This window comes from Corvus brachyrhynchos, unplaced genomic scaffold, assembly GCF_000691975.1.
Source record: "Corvus brachyrhynchos isolate BGI_N302 unplaced genomic scaffold, ASM69197v1 scaffold43, whole genome shotgun sequence".
NCBI lineage: Eukaryota > Metazoa > Chordata > Aves > Passeriformes > Corvidae > Corvus > Corvus brachyrhynchos.
Window position 1 is genome coordinate 3,636,285 of NW_008237353.1, and position 12,917 is coordinate 3,649,201.

Below are 12,917 nucleotides of genomic sequence, written 5' to 3' on the forward strand. Positions count from 1 at the left end.
AATATATTAAAAAACAACCCCCCCCCCCCCCCCCCAAAAACAAAACAAACACACCCCCCAACACTAAACTTCCATTATACTGTTATCTTCCTCCTTCACAGAGTTTTCTCTGCTTTCTCCACCAACATTCAGGAACACACGAGAATATGACTTCCCATAGGTCCAACAGGTCTCAGTATGCATGCTATACACATGGTGGAATACCAGAGAAGATCCCCCATAATTATCAGGTGAGAAATAGGGTCACATAAACAGAAACAATTCCTAGAGTGTCAAAGAGCTTTTCTTTTGTACTCTTATATGTTCAAGAACTCACATTTCCTCTCAAAGCAGATACCTTTGTATATCCAAGCAGCAGAATAAGTCTACTTGAAAAAAAGTCTGACCTTCCAATGGCACCTTTATGATAAAATATGAGTAATCCGCTATAAAAATTGGGACCTTACTACTGGTTTCTGAGCCCAAAAGCTTCTTTATTCCTCACTGTGTCAGTGTGTCTAATAAAAGATTTCACTTCTCCCTGTGAGCATTATACCTCTCATATCCTCAGACCATCTTGGCTAGAACAACCCTGCTGCATTAAAAAAGACTCACAGCCTTAAAACTTGACAGACGTTTCTTTTTAACACCTTTTTATACAAAAGCAATAACAGCAGGTAGTAAACTAACACTGCTGCACAGCGTGGTATAGGAAGGAAGTGCTATAAACCCTATCACAATTATTTCAGTGAAAGACAAGGCCATCATTAGTGCCGTATTGATCAACCTCCCCCTCCCATCTCCACTGTTTGAAAATTCATTCAACATTATTATTGCTGCCTGAGACAGTATTATTATAACAGACCTGCATTATACAATAAGAGGCTTTGGTATAATTGACATCTGAAGCACCAGGGAGCTTGAATGTTTGTTACTGGTTAGAATGTGGTCTCCAGAGGGACAGTTTCTTCCTCACAAAAGGGGCTATCACATAGTCATCGCAGTGTGTAAATCAAATCCTCAGTGACTGCTGTTTTTTCATTACTTGTCTGTGACCTGGAACCAGATCCTTACAACACTGTGCTGCTGATTATCCACCTCTGGAACCCCTCAACAATACACTGAAATGATGAACCAATACTTGGAAATTGGGTGAAGCAAATGACCTACCTGGGTTAAAACAACAGGAACTTGTTTATTTTTTAGCCTAGTTAAATAGGAACTTGGAAATATAATCGTATTGTTTGGTGCTGTGGAAAATCTCTGGCTCCCATGCATAGCTGGGCACAGGCCAGACACAGGAAGCACAGGTAGATTTAAAGCATCCATTCCTCCCATCCCCAACCAAATTAAGCTTTTGCCAGAGGTCATTAAAAGACGCACATGTTGCACGTTAAAGGCCATGTGGAAATCAAAGCCAGCTATTTACATAGGGTTTCTGATAGTGTGAAAGCCCAGGCATGCCTGGGACCTCTATCTGGCAGGAGGCTGAACACAGGAGCTGATGCAGGCGAGCACACATCGAGTCCTCCTGAGCCCCGTCCCCCACTGGCAGCTGCGCAATGAACAAAGTACACGAGCAGAATCGGCCCCCAGACAACACATTAGAAAGGCCGATTTTTAATGTCTGACCAGAGCCAGCTCCAGTTAGCAGTAATGATTTATAAGGGGGATTTGAGCCCACAGAAAGTTCTCTACATTTGCCATGGCATGGGGAAATTCTCCTGCATACCCCAAAGTCAACATAGCTCACAAACTTCATACCCCGCATGAGCTGGCCTCAGGAGGAATTCCACCCAGACACCATTTGCATGGATTCACAAGCCCAAAGGCCTCCAGATCACTCATTTAAATTGTGACTCCCTGGGTAATTGTCAGCTCCCCACTCTGCCCATACCAGCTATATGGGGCACAGCCAAAGAATGATATGTAGCTTCCTTCCGTGTTGCCATCATGGCTTCAAGGAAACGCTACAAGCTGGCACAGGTCACAACCACTTCTTCTTAAGCCAGGACCTGAAATGGCTCTGCCAACACCAGAACCAAGGAAGAAGTGGGGAATGGGGAAGGCTGAGAAAACAACTGTTGTTTTCTTAGGGCAGTGAACCCTCAAATCTGATAGGATTGTTCAGGACACATAAGGGAGTGCCAGGTCTGCCACCTTCACCTGAGCCACTTCCAGCAAGGTGGCACTTGTGAGTTCACGTGGTAGGAGAAAGATAACATTACTGTGTCCACAGCCTGTTCCCCTCCCCAGAAAGACTACTTTCACCCTTTCCTCAGTTAGGCAGAAATTAAACAATTCTGCAGTATGGACCTGTGCCTGTTCCTCATGCCAATCTGGATTCAAAGGCTGACACCATGCTAGTGGCTGGTTGCTATTTGGCTTTGATTTACTGGGCTGGTGTGGGTGGGGAAGCAGGAGGAGAAACTGCTTGACGTGGTATAGGATACATATCCTTACAGTCTAATGAAACCCTGGTGCTTTGTGAGTAATGAGTCAGGAAAAGGCAGGAGGAGGCTGCTCACCATCCTGTTAGGGATGGATGTCTCTGGTTAAACAAGCAGGGAAGCAAGAGGTGCTGGAATAGAGGCCAAATGCAGGAGAAACAGGGTAAGTTTGCTGCATGCATGGAAGAAGAGCACACGGATCTAATTCTACCCAAAATCCAACAGTGACATCGCTAGTCCTGCATTTAAGGAACAGAGGAAAGGTGACTAATGGAGTTTGCGTAGGAGGAGGTGAGAGGCCCAAAGCCCTGTCTGCCGCAAGGAAGGCGCTGGGCTCTTACTGCCAATCCCTTTGGCTCCCTCTGGCAACAGTAGAAGACACAGGCAGATGCTGAACTGAGTAGATGATCCAGCAGCCCCCCCACACCAAGGCAACAGGGCCAACATTTGTTTTCAATATTCAGGAAAGCCAAGCAAGTAAGTCTTAGCAGTTAGTAATGAGAGAAAACAACAGAAGTCATGGCCCTGAAACCTCAGTGGTGCTCTCCTGCAATTATATTGAAAAAGACCCATCTTACTCTCCTGTATTTCTACTCAGCAGGGGGAGGTGAACTTATCTGCTGCCTGTGATGTTGGCTTAAAAGCTCTGCTTAGGACACCATCATAATTCTTGTCTTTCTTTTTTGCTAATGGTTGCATACCTTTGATTAAAACCTGCATGGTGCATTAAAGGCTAAAACAGATGATGAATGCCATGTAGTACTTTGCATTAGATCAGAGTTGATTAGAATTTTTGATGATCTAGCAGCTAGAAGAGGAAACTGCATGAGCAGTGAAAATATTCAGCTGTTACTGTTGTAGGAGGCAATGTCTTTTGTTTGACACAAGATACAAAACAGTAACTAAATGGGCAATGTACTCTGTTGATCAATGAATGGCTTTATAGCACAATAGAGCTCTGTAAAGAAAAGCTGGTGAATTAATCAGTCCAAATATTTGTAAGACTTCTTGCTTGTTTTCAAGTGGGTAACCCTCCCCCCACAACAGTTTTGGAGCCCGATGCTAGTTAGCTTATTTTTCATCACTGCAAATATAACAGTCAAGTATTTTAAAGAAACAAGCTAACAACAAAGCCATCTAGTAAAAGTTAAAGCTGCTGACCCAAGTGCATATCACATCAGCATCCAGACAGATATCTTTAGTAATCTGTGCCAACACACCAGTTAAGCAAAACACTATTGCTGCTCTGGGTGAAAAGATTTAGTTAAACAGGACAGACCAGTTGCAAAGGAGGAAACTGCCTGATTAAACATAATGCTGGCAGAAAACTGACAGTATGAGAAAACCCAATGTGCCATGGAAGGAGGTTCACTTTCTAAAGTCATCCGAAATATGAAAGAAGAGGGCACAGAGCAAGTGTATCGAATAGGAACAGAAGGAAAGAGCCAGAGATGAGTAAGGAGAGATGGAGGAGAGAAAAGAAATTATAAAAAAAGGCCAAACAGTCTTTATGGTACTGACTCCAAACAAGGAAACTCTTCCTTCATAAGACAATTTTTCAAGAAAGACACTTGATGCTGCATCTTGCAAGACAGGGCAGAAGTTATTAGCTCACTATTTGTAAAAATGTTGCTAAATACCATCAATTACCTTTCCAGTCAAACTGAGTTTCAGTAACTGTCAACCTTTCCAGTTTGGTACACTGATATTGCAATGGTTTCTTTGTCAGTTAATGCCCCACATATGCACTTATAAACTAGATCATGGCACTCTGATAAATGGATGGCTAAGGTTACAGAGCTGAAGGGAATTTAAATCCAAGACCTCCCTACTTCTAAAACTACAGTTTTAAAGCTGAGTCAGAAGTAGGAACACATATTTTGAACAAGTATCAATATCCTCAGGTTCACAGGCCATTCTAGTGTTCAAGTTAGAACTGCTTTTCAAATCAGTTATATATATATGTACACACAAATCTGGAATAAACTGCCAAATCGCCTCTTAGATTTAAGAAGGGAGAACTGAGTAGAAAGCATACTTTGAGAAGCCCAGAAGTAGTAAAGGAAAGCCACAAAGGCCACAGAAATGAAAACACTGCTATTGGTATCACATACAAAACCACTTCCACAACTGCAAGGAAGCTGTAATGTGCTCTTGCTCCAGGCTTCCCCAGGATGTGCGGTTCAGAGATCTGGATCCTGGATCTTCCTGGACAAATGCTCTGTTCACCATGCAGACAGTTACAAGCTCTTTTTCAAGCAAGCTCTTGCTTGAATCCTGTACAGAGGATACTGACCAGTTCCTCTCTCCTGCATATAGTTTACCATCCTTGCTTGGATTATTCTCTCTGAGAAATTTCCTTGTGCTTTCTGTCCATTAAGATGTGAGTGCCCACACAGAAAGAAGCCATCACAAGGCCTACTTAACTTAAATAATCATTCAGCACATTACAGAATATCCTGCTCTGTCCAGGCCAGTGTGAGCTTTAGTCCCATCAAAGTGCACCATTGCTGCTATCCAGACATGCTTTTCCTAAAGTAGGCTGCTGCAATCAGAGCAAAAAGAAAAACAAACCTCAACAAACCAGAGCAGTATTTCTAACTGCAAAGCACAGCTAGTGCCTTTTTCCAATTTTTGCTACCCACAACTCTGTTGCAGCAGATTATGTGTTTAAGATGCATAAATGAAAAAGAATCATCCTGGAAAGAGGGTGAAAGCAAAGTACTTTACAGACAGCTTCAAACAAAACTAGCACAAAAAGCCAGAGAAGTAACTAAATAATCTCTTCTCTTACGGAGATAATGGGTTTCGATCCAAAAACTGTATCGAATTTTGTATGTATTTGCACTCTGCTATGGTTACGTGCTCTTTCTCCTCAATGTTTGGAAGGGAACATACTCCAAAGGCACACCAGCTAGATTACATGGACACATTTTAAGTTTCACAATCTTGAGAGCATCCTACTTTGATCTCAGAAGTTGATTGTTGGAATCCCACAGAGCAAAGAGATAGCACAGGAGGGTCTTTTCACTGATATTCACATAAGGAAGAATTTACGAGATTTCTGTGAAATTGCTTTGGTTTAGAATTTTCTCAAGTGTTTCATTTCAACTATAAATAGAAAACAGAATCTCATGACAAAGATGTAGTTGACATAGTGTGCAATTTATCATCTGTGAGCACATTTCAGAGTGCTTGTCTCAAAGCTGACATGCTGTGTGGACTCTGCAATATGACTACTTTAATACATTCCATGACAAATGCAAGTAAAAGTAGCTGATATACAAACAATTCACAAAGAAAATTCTCCATTGCCTCTCCTGATCTGGACTTCTTTCTGATAACAAATAACCTTGGGGAGACAAAAAACTTCCAGCCTAAGTGGAAAAAGCATTGTTTCTCAGGATTACTTCATACCATGCTTTTGCCATGGGTTGTAAAGACCTATTCCTGGGAGCACACTTAAATAGATTTGACTTCTTCCCCACCTATAAAAATACCACAGACATGCAAATGATCCATAATAAATATGTAGATAGGCATTGAAGTCAACGAACCAACATAAACAAAAGCTACAGTATCTGGTTCCATGACCATCACTCCCTTTCAGAGTATTTTTCTCCTCAGAACCATTTCTAGCAAGAATGAAAAAGTAATGTTTTACAGTATAATGCTATTATTCTCCCGCATCTCAGCCAGCAGATCCATAGGTGTAAATATAGACTGACTGTACTAATGCCAGCACAACTGAAAGAGGCAGATGACCTTTTCTTCTAAAATCTAGTTTAAAGTGTCAAAGGCTGTAAGTGATATAAGGCTGCGGCACCCTGGAGGTGAGGTGCCCAGCCTCAGAGTCCAGATGGTGACTATTACAGAAGAGGTTCTAGATTCAGCCCACTTGAATATTGCCTTCAGTGACCATAGCATACAGAACGCCCTTGGATTATCACTGAGAATTTTCTTTTCTTCCTTGTGCTCTAAGAGGCTACCTCCATGCTGCAAGGGCAAACTCACAACTTTGCTATAGTAATAGTCAAGCAGTTTAGAGGTTTCCCTATCTTTTTGAGCCGGTTTCCAACTCTTTTTGCACAGGTATAAATCCAGACTGCTGAGTCTGGCTGCAGCAGAAGTCTGGATTTGCACAGGAATAACTGGTAGCAGACTTTAGCCCACTGTTTTTCTTTCACAACCCTTGCAATAAACTAAAGCAACAGCAGACAACAATTCCTAAAAAATATCTGACTGATACTTGCTGGATTTTTCTTCGCTTCTTGTAGCACCTGCTTCTCTTACACAAGCAGCACAGACTCCTGCAACTGGGAGCAGCAATAGCCTCCTGCTCTGGTGGACACGCCACCAGAGGGCAATGAAACACATAGACTGCGTCAGCATCTTACAGTTGGAGATTTTTGGCCCCAAGTCTGGCAGGTGAAAGCTCCCGTGACAGCCATAAACACACTTAGCAGCTGCCATGAGGAGACCCGGATCCACTTAAAAACCACATCCAGTCTGTGCTTCTACCCAACATTACACATGGATCAGGCTGCAACTTCTCTTCTTGTACTGGTCAAACCTTGGAAAGCCAACAACTTCCATAGTCCTAACAGACAAAAATTGACTGGTGACCTTAGTGCCTGAGGCAAGTACTTCCACTGGAGAAACCCTATCCAAAGTTGTCAACATGCCCTTGGCTTCATGCTCATTCACACCCCTGCACCTCCATGCTGTTCAGGAGAGGAAGAAATCCAAGTTCTCAGTAATGGCTCATTCAGGTGAATTTGATATCTCTTGGGCAGAAATGATGATGTTCTTTGTCACATGGTAAGCTTCCATTGAGTAGCTTCCGCTCTTCTGGGGTGGTTTTTACTCTTTCAGGTCTATTATTTGCAAATGCTGTTTTGGAAATCCAGAGGATAAGAACTGGTTATGCATTTTTTTAGTGCTAGGTTATGTATAGAAATATGTGTAATATATACCTCTAGTTTCAAGTCACTTTCCAACACTTCATTATTTTGCAGAGCAACAAATGGCCATTAAGTACAGAATCAAAACTGAATCTTGCATTTGGTGGCCTGCTAATTTTCTAATGTCACAATTTAATCATCTTGCTTTGGCACCAGAAACTACTACCTGCTATTTTAAGCACCAGGTACAGAATTTGGGTGTCCCAGCTAAATTCCAACTGGCCTAATACAGAAGCTGGTTACTACCATTTATATGATGAGAGCCCTCTGAATCAGCTGCCTATTTTGAAAATCTGTGTACTCAGAACATGCTTGGGTAGAATAGCCGGCTGATATCTTTTCAGCTCTGCTAGTCTCAGCTCTGGATTTCTCCTGAACAAGTTCACATATTGATGGGTACTCAAAGCAGGGTTCCTATATCTAGATATCAACAAAGTCTTCCCTGTTTTCCTTGCCCCTAATCTTGGGGTCTGATCAGGGAAACTGTTGAAGTCCATGGGAGCCAAAGCGATTTCACGACTTTAGAGAATCAGCATCTTAATCACATTGAAGATATTTAATTAATACAAAGCCAAGGAATGAAAGAAAACCTTTACCATAAGTAATGAAAGCTTTAAAAAGCAGGGTATGCTGCCTGCTAGACTACACCAACCAGAGTAACTTTTGTCTTCCAGGCATGAGTCAGAAGGTAAGATTAACAGTCAACACAATAATACTGGTATTAGTTATTGATGTCTCAAAGACTGATGTCGTGGTGGGATTTGCATACTCACCAGTGAAGGATCTCAACTCCAACAGGTACAAATATAGAGTTCAAAAAGTCTAAGAAAATAAAGAGTTTGAGAAGTCTGAGACTGATTTTCTCTTAATAGAGGGGTTAGGATAAATCTTCTGTAAAAGGAAGGAAAGCAGTCGGTGCATGTAGAAGACGAAGAGACTTAAAATGTAGGATGGGAGGGGAAGGAAAGAAGAAATGAGACTGGGATTTGGAACAAGATTCTGTAAATGTTGCTTTAACTATTAATTGAAGAGTAAAAATCATATTAAATTCTTATGGAATGTATGCATGAAAAGTGGTAGCACAAGTCAGATCTGCCCCATGTGGATGTTGTTTATGAAGCAGCCGCCTTGGAAGTGTTCCTCAGACTTTTGACAAATGAACTTTCTGTAGGTTGTACGTTTGAACACGGAGTGCCTATTGTTTCCATCTGCCTTTGGCTTGTACAGTTCCTTGGGGGCTTAATAGAGAGACAGACATTTAGTAGAAAGAAGGCTTTATGGAGTGGCAAAAGCACATTCTGGGAGAATGCACTAGGAAGAAAAAAAGAAAACACAACAAAAACAACTCACAACCAACCACTGGTTTCTACAGAAATTAAAACATTGCAGAAGAAAAGTGCTTTTCAAAAAGCACATACATTTTTCATGGGGTGGGCCTAAAGCACTTATTTATATTTCATCTCTGTATGACACGATTTTGCTCATCTAATTCCATTTAGAACATTACAATTTTTGTTTCAAATGTCTCTCTGCTGAAACATATTCTCTGAAGTGCCCTGGAGCTGCTGGTATTGTGAATGTTATCTAAATGACTCATTCGAATTTTTAAGGACAACTCAGCTTAGAAATACAGTATTCTGTTTTTCAGTTATTTTTATTTGAAAGGTTTTTTTTTTTGGGGGGGGTGCAAAGAAGAAAGATGAGGAACAACAGATAGCACTTGAATGGAGTTGCACAATTGCTGCTGTTTTCTACTTTACAGGATGAAGCCAGACACAGGCAAGTGCCAGTTTCTCCTGATATGCACAGAGTGAATCTTGATTACTTACAGTGTTCCTGCAAAGGCCTCTTCACAAAAAAACCCCCCCTGAAATATCTCTGGTTTTGATCAGAAAGTGAAAGAAAACTATCAAACGCTGCTGCTTAGATGATGTCTGTTTCTGTGGTGCTGCTTCATATTTCACAAATTGCAGAACTTCAACTTAACATTTCATGCACACATTGTCTTTGCACACCTGTATATACACCTGTATGGTGAAATTCTAGCTCCAGTGGAGCAAAAGCTTCTTAAAATACATATTATACTATAATCTTATGCACATAAACATTCACAAATACTTCCTTGCGTATAGATCAGGTCAGGTTCTGTGTCATGTATATCACAGGGCCCCTGAGGCTGCAAAGTCTGTATTTTGAAGGCAGAATTTGTTATTTTGCTGAAGTAGACAGACTTAAGGGCTAAATTGTATGCTTTCTGAAAAAAGAATTCAGACTCAGGAATACCTTGTTGTATTCACTGACATGGAAAAAGTCACTGTAGAAAGGATGTTCCTCTAGTACCAGTACACAACAAGACAGGAATCCATTGGCTGTTGAGCTATTTTAACTACCAGAACACTACTTAAGGTGAGTTACCTGTAGTTTTGCACTGGTAGTTTCCATACAGAGCCAGAAAGCTCATTGAGGAGGATATTCTTTCAGGCAGTACAGACATTCAGTTGAGATCAGTCTACAGAATTGCATGGTTTTTACACATGGAAATGCACAATTTGAACTGTGTATGTTGACTGTTGCTTGAAATTAAACTAAAGCAAGCTGGAATTCTGCTGTACAGAGAGTAAGATTTTCTCAGGCTGTCAGAACAAGACCTCTAAGGGAGTCAGGCCATTTTCAGAACAGAAAAGGGCGCATTCCTAAATAACCACCCCAGCCTTAACCAACAAGACAGCATATATAGATATCATTTCCTGAAAGTTAAGGCCAAAATGGATACCAGATGCACCTACTGTGTATTCACAGACCATTAATTTTAACCAAAACATCTAGTTGATGCTCAGACTTTAGTGAGGGAAAAGTATTTCTCTGCTTAGAAAACTATCTGCTACAAGCACAGGATCGGCAAGACCTGAGGAAGCCATGCAATGGCAAGGAATTAATCATCTGAGATGTACACAAATGATCCTAGCAGACGAACCACACCTCATGCTATATGAGGTGAAAGATCCACAGAGCCTGCCAACCTGACCGAGGGAAAATTCCCTCCCAACCAACTAAGGCAATGCATACTCACTCTCTGTGCCACCTACAAAGAGATCTCCTGCTCTGGCCAGTCTCTTGTGCTCCAGGGGAAAGCAGTTAATAACAATGAAAAGAAGCCGCATACAGAAACCTTCGGTTCTTGTGCAAGGGAGGAGATGAAAAGAAATCTGCCCTGATCATCTCCAGAGAAATTCAGGTCTGTTAATTGTCTTAATGTGAAGTTGCTGGCTATAAGCTTTTGAGTTGAATGCTTTCCCATAAAGGAAAGGGATGAGAAAGACAAGCTGTCCAGGCCAGGCTTGAGCTCTCATGATCAACAGACCTCGCAGCCAGAAAGCAGCTTCTTATTTCAAGACTGAATTAGCTGAACTTCAGCTTCTGTCAGCCAGGTGGAAAAGCCTCTGCTGTCAGGTGTCTTCTTCAGACTGACCTCTCACCCTGCTCTCAAATTATCTGAATACTCTGAATTCTTGACACCCCTCATCCTGATGTTTGCTTTCTAGTCTTTAACTCACATTACAGCCCAGCTTAGAACAGGACACATCACCTGATGAGGAAGCCTACAAACAGTACTAAATATTTCTGGTTTTCATGGATCACAGTATCCCTTTTTTGCCACAACACAGCATGAAAAATTAAAGAAATTATCCGTGGTGCCACGTAAGTCCATCCATAAACTACTGTTTTCCAAAATGTGACTTACTGCGTTCTCCAAGCCAATATATACCAGCTCAGGCTTGACTGCATTAAAAAAACCTCTTCTGTTGCAACAGAAATTTTAAGCTAGGTGATAAGACCAAGTACAGACTAATTGTTTCTTTTCTTGCTAACCTTTTCATCAAACTTGGTGGTATACATCAGCAGATGCCATACATTGTGGTGGTGCAAGTGACTCCAGCCACTCTTTGTCCTGAGGAGAACTCAGACAACCAGCTGTGGTGGTCGGCAACCCAAGTTTAGCATGTAACTTTGCAGTCACAATGAGAACCCATGATTCCCTTGTTCTGCTTTTTGCACAATTGGTTAATGTTTTCCTCATCCTGTTTTATGCATGAAGTTATGTATATTCATTTCCCTTCTTTAATATGTATCAGTTCTAGAAAGTTCTTTTTTCCTCGACGCCCCATTGGGTCCTTCCCTGAGTCCCTCCTATGTGTTGTTCCCATTAGTTCCCTTCCTGTCAATCCCCCCTACTTGTCTCTATCCCATTGGCTGAGATCCCTTTCCCCACCTATTCCATACCCAGTATAAGATCCCTGGCCCGTCCCACCAATTGGCCTCTTCATCCCTGTCTTTTCACTGGAATAAACCTGCGTGGAACGCATACGGAGAGTCCCCTCTGTTTACTTCTTTGCCTTCGCCTGCGTTCCTGCTTAACAGTGACAGGAAGATACAGCCCCTTTTGGGTGAGGAGCTCTACCCCATTTTCATTGTGTGTTGGGCACTGAGTGCCGCCTTCCAGAGGGGTTTCAGCGTTGACCTCCAGGCTTGTGTTGGCACGTAAAACCCCCTTCTGGCAGCTCCCAGTGGCTGTTAACCCCCGTAATACATTACCGACTTTATCCCTGATTAAGGTTTTCCCACTCCCTCAGTGTGTGGGGTAAAGCTGCCGTAAAAGTACCTGAACCAGTTGAATGACTTATGGGGAAAGGATGCTTCCTATAGAGACTATTACAACTGGAAGCAGAGAAAGATTATTGAATATTTTAGGCAGTGGGTAAAGCTGTAAAGTTGAAGAATATTTCTTTGCTCCTACAGAAAAAAAAAAATGTAGAGGAGAGATTTTGCTCAGGGGACAGCAACTGCATTGCTGATTGAGGTGGAAAATCTGTGAAGGAGCCCCTTGTTAGAGCTGCTGGCAGTGTATCATCCAGAGCTGTACATGCTTTCTCTTCACCAGACGGGGATTTTTCATTTCATCTATCATTCAGAAATTGTTGTAACGCTTCCAAAAGGCACATTACATTGTCATACACTTCCATTAACACAAAGACTTTCACTTCTTGAAGAAAATGGCTGCTGTGGAAGATGGGCATAGGGAGCAGGTGCTACAGGTGGCCTTTTCACATTGAGATGCTCCACCAACACACTTAGCCAGAGAAGCTGTGTTTCTTCTGAAGATGAGTTGTATCTCCCCAGCTTCCTCCACAACACCTTGTACCTGGGTGTTCTGAATATTTCTAGCATCCTTCTCCATCACCATGCCAATTATACTACTTAGAACACTCCCAGCCAAATTAAACACAAGAGTTGCTTCCACCAAGTAACAAAATTTCTGAGACCTAAGGAAAGCCCAGCAACACATCTTAAGCTATTGGCTACAATCTTCTTCCCTAAGGAGAGGAAGGCCAGGCCATATAATATTTTCTTCATAAGAAGGAGATCACTTTTGCCCTCAATAAAAACACTACAAATTAAGCTGTGTCACAAGCCGTAGCTAAAGTAGTACTTCCAGTGGTCAGGAATGACAATCACGTCCTGTTTC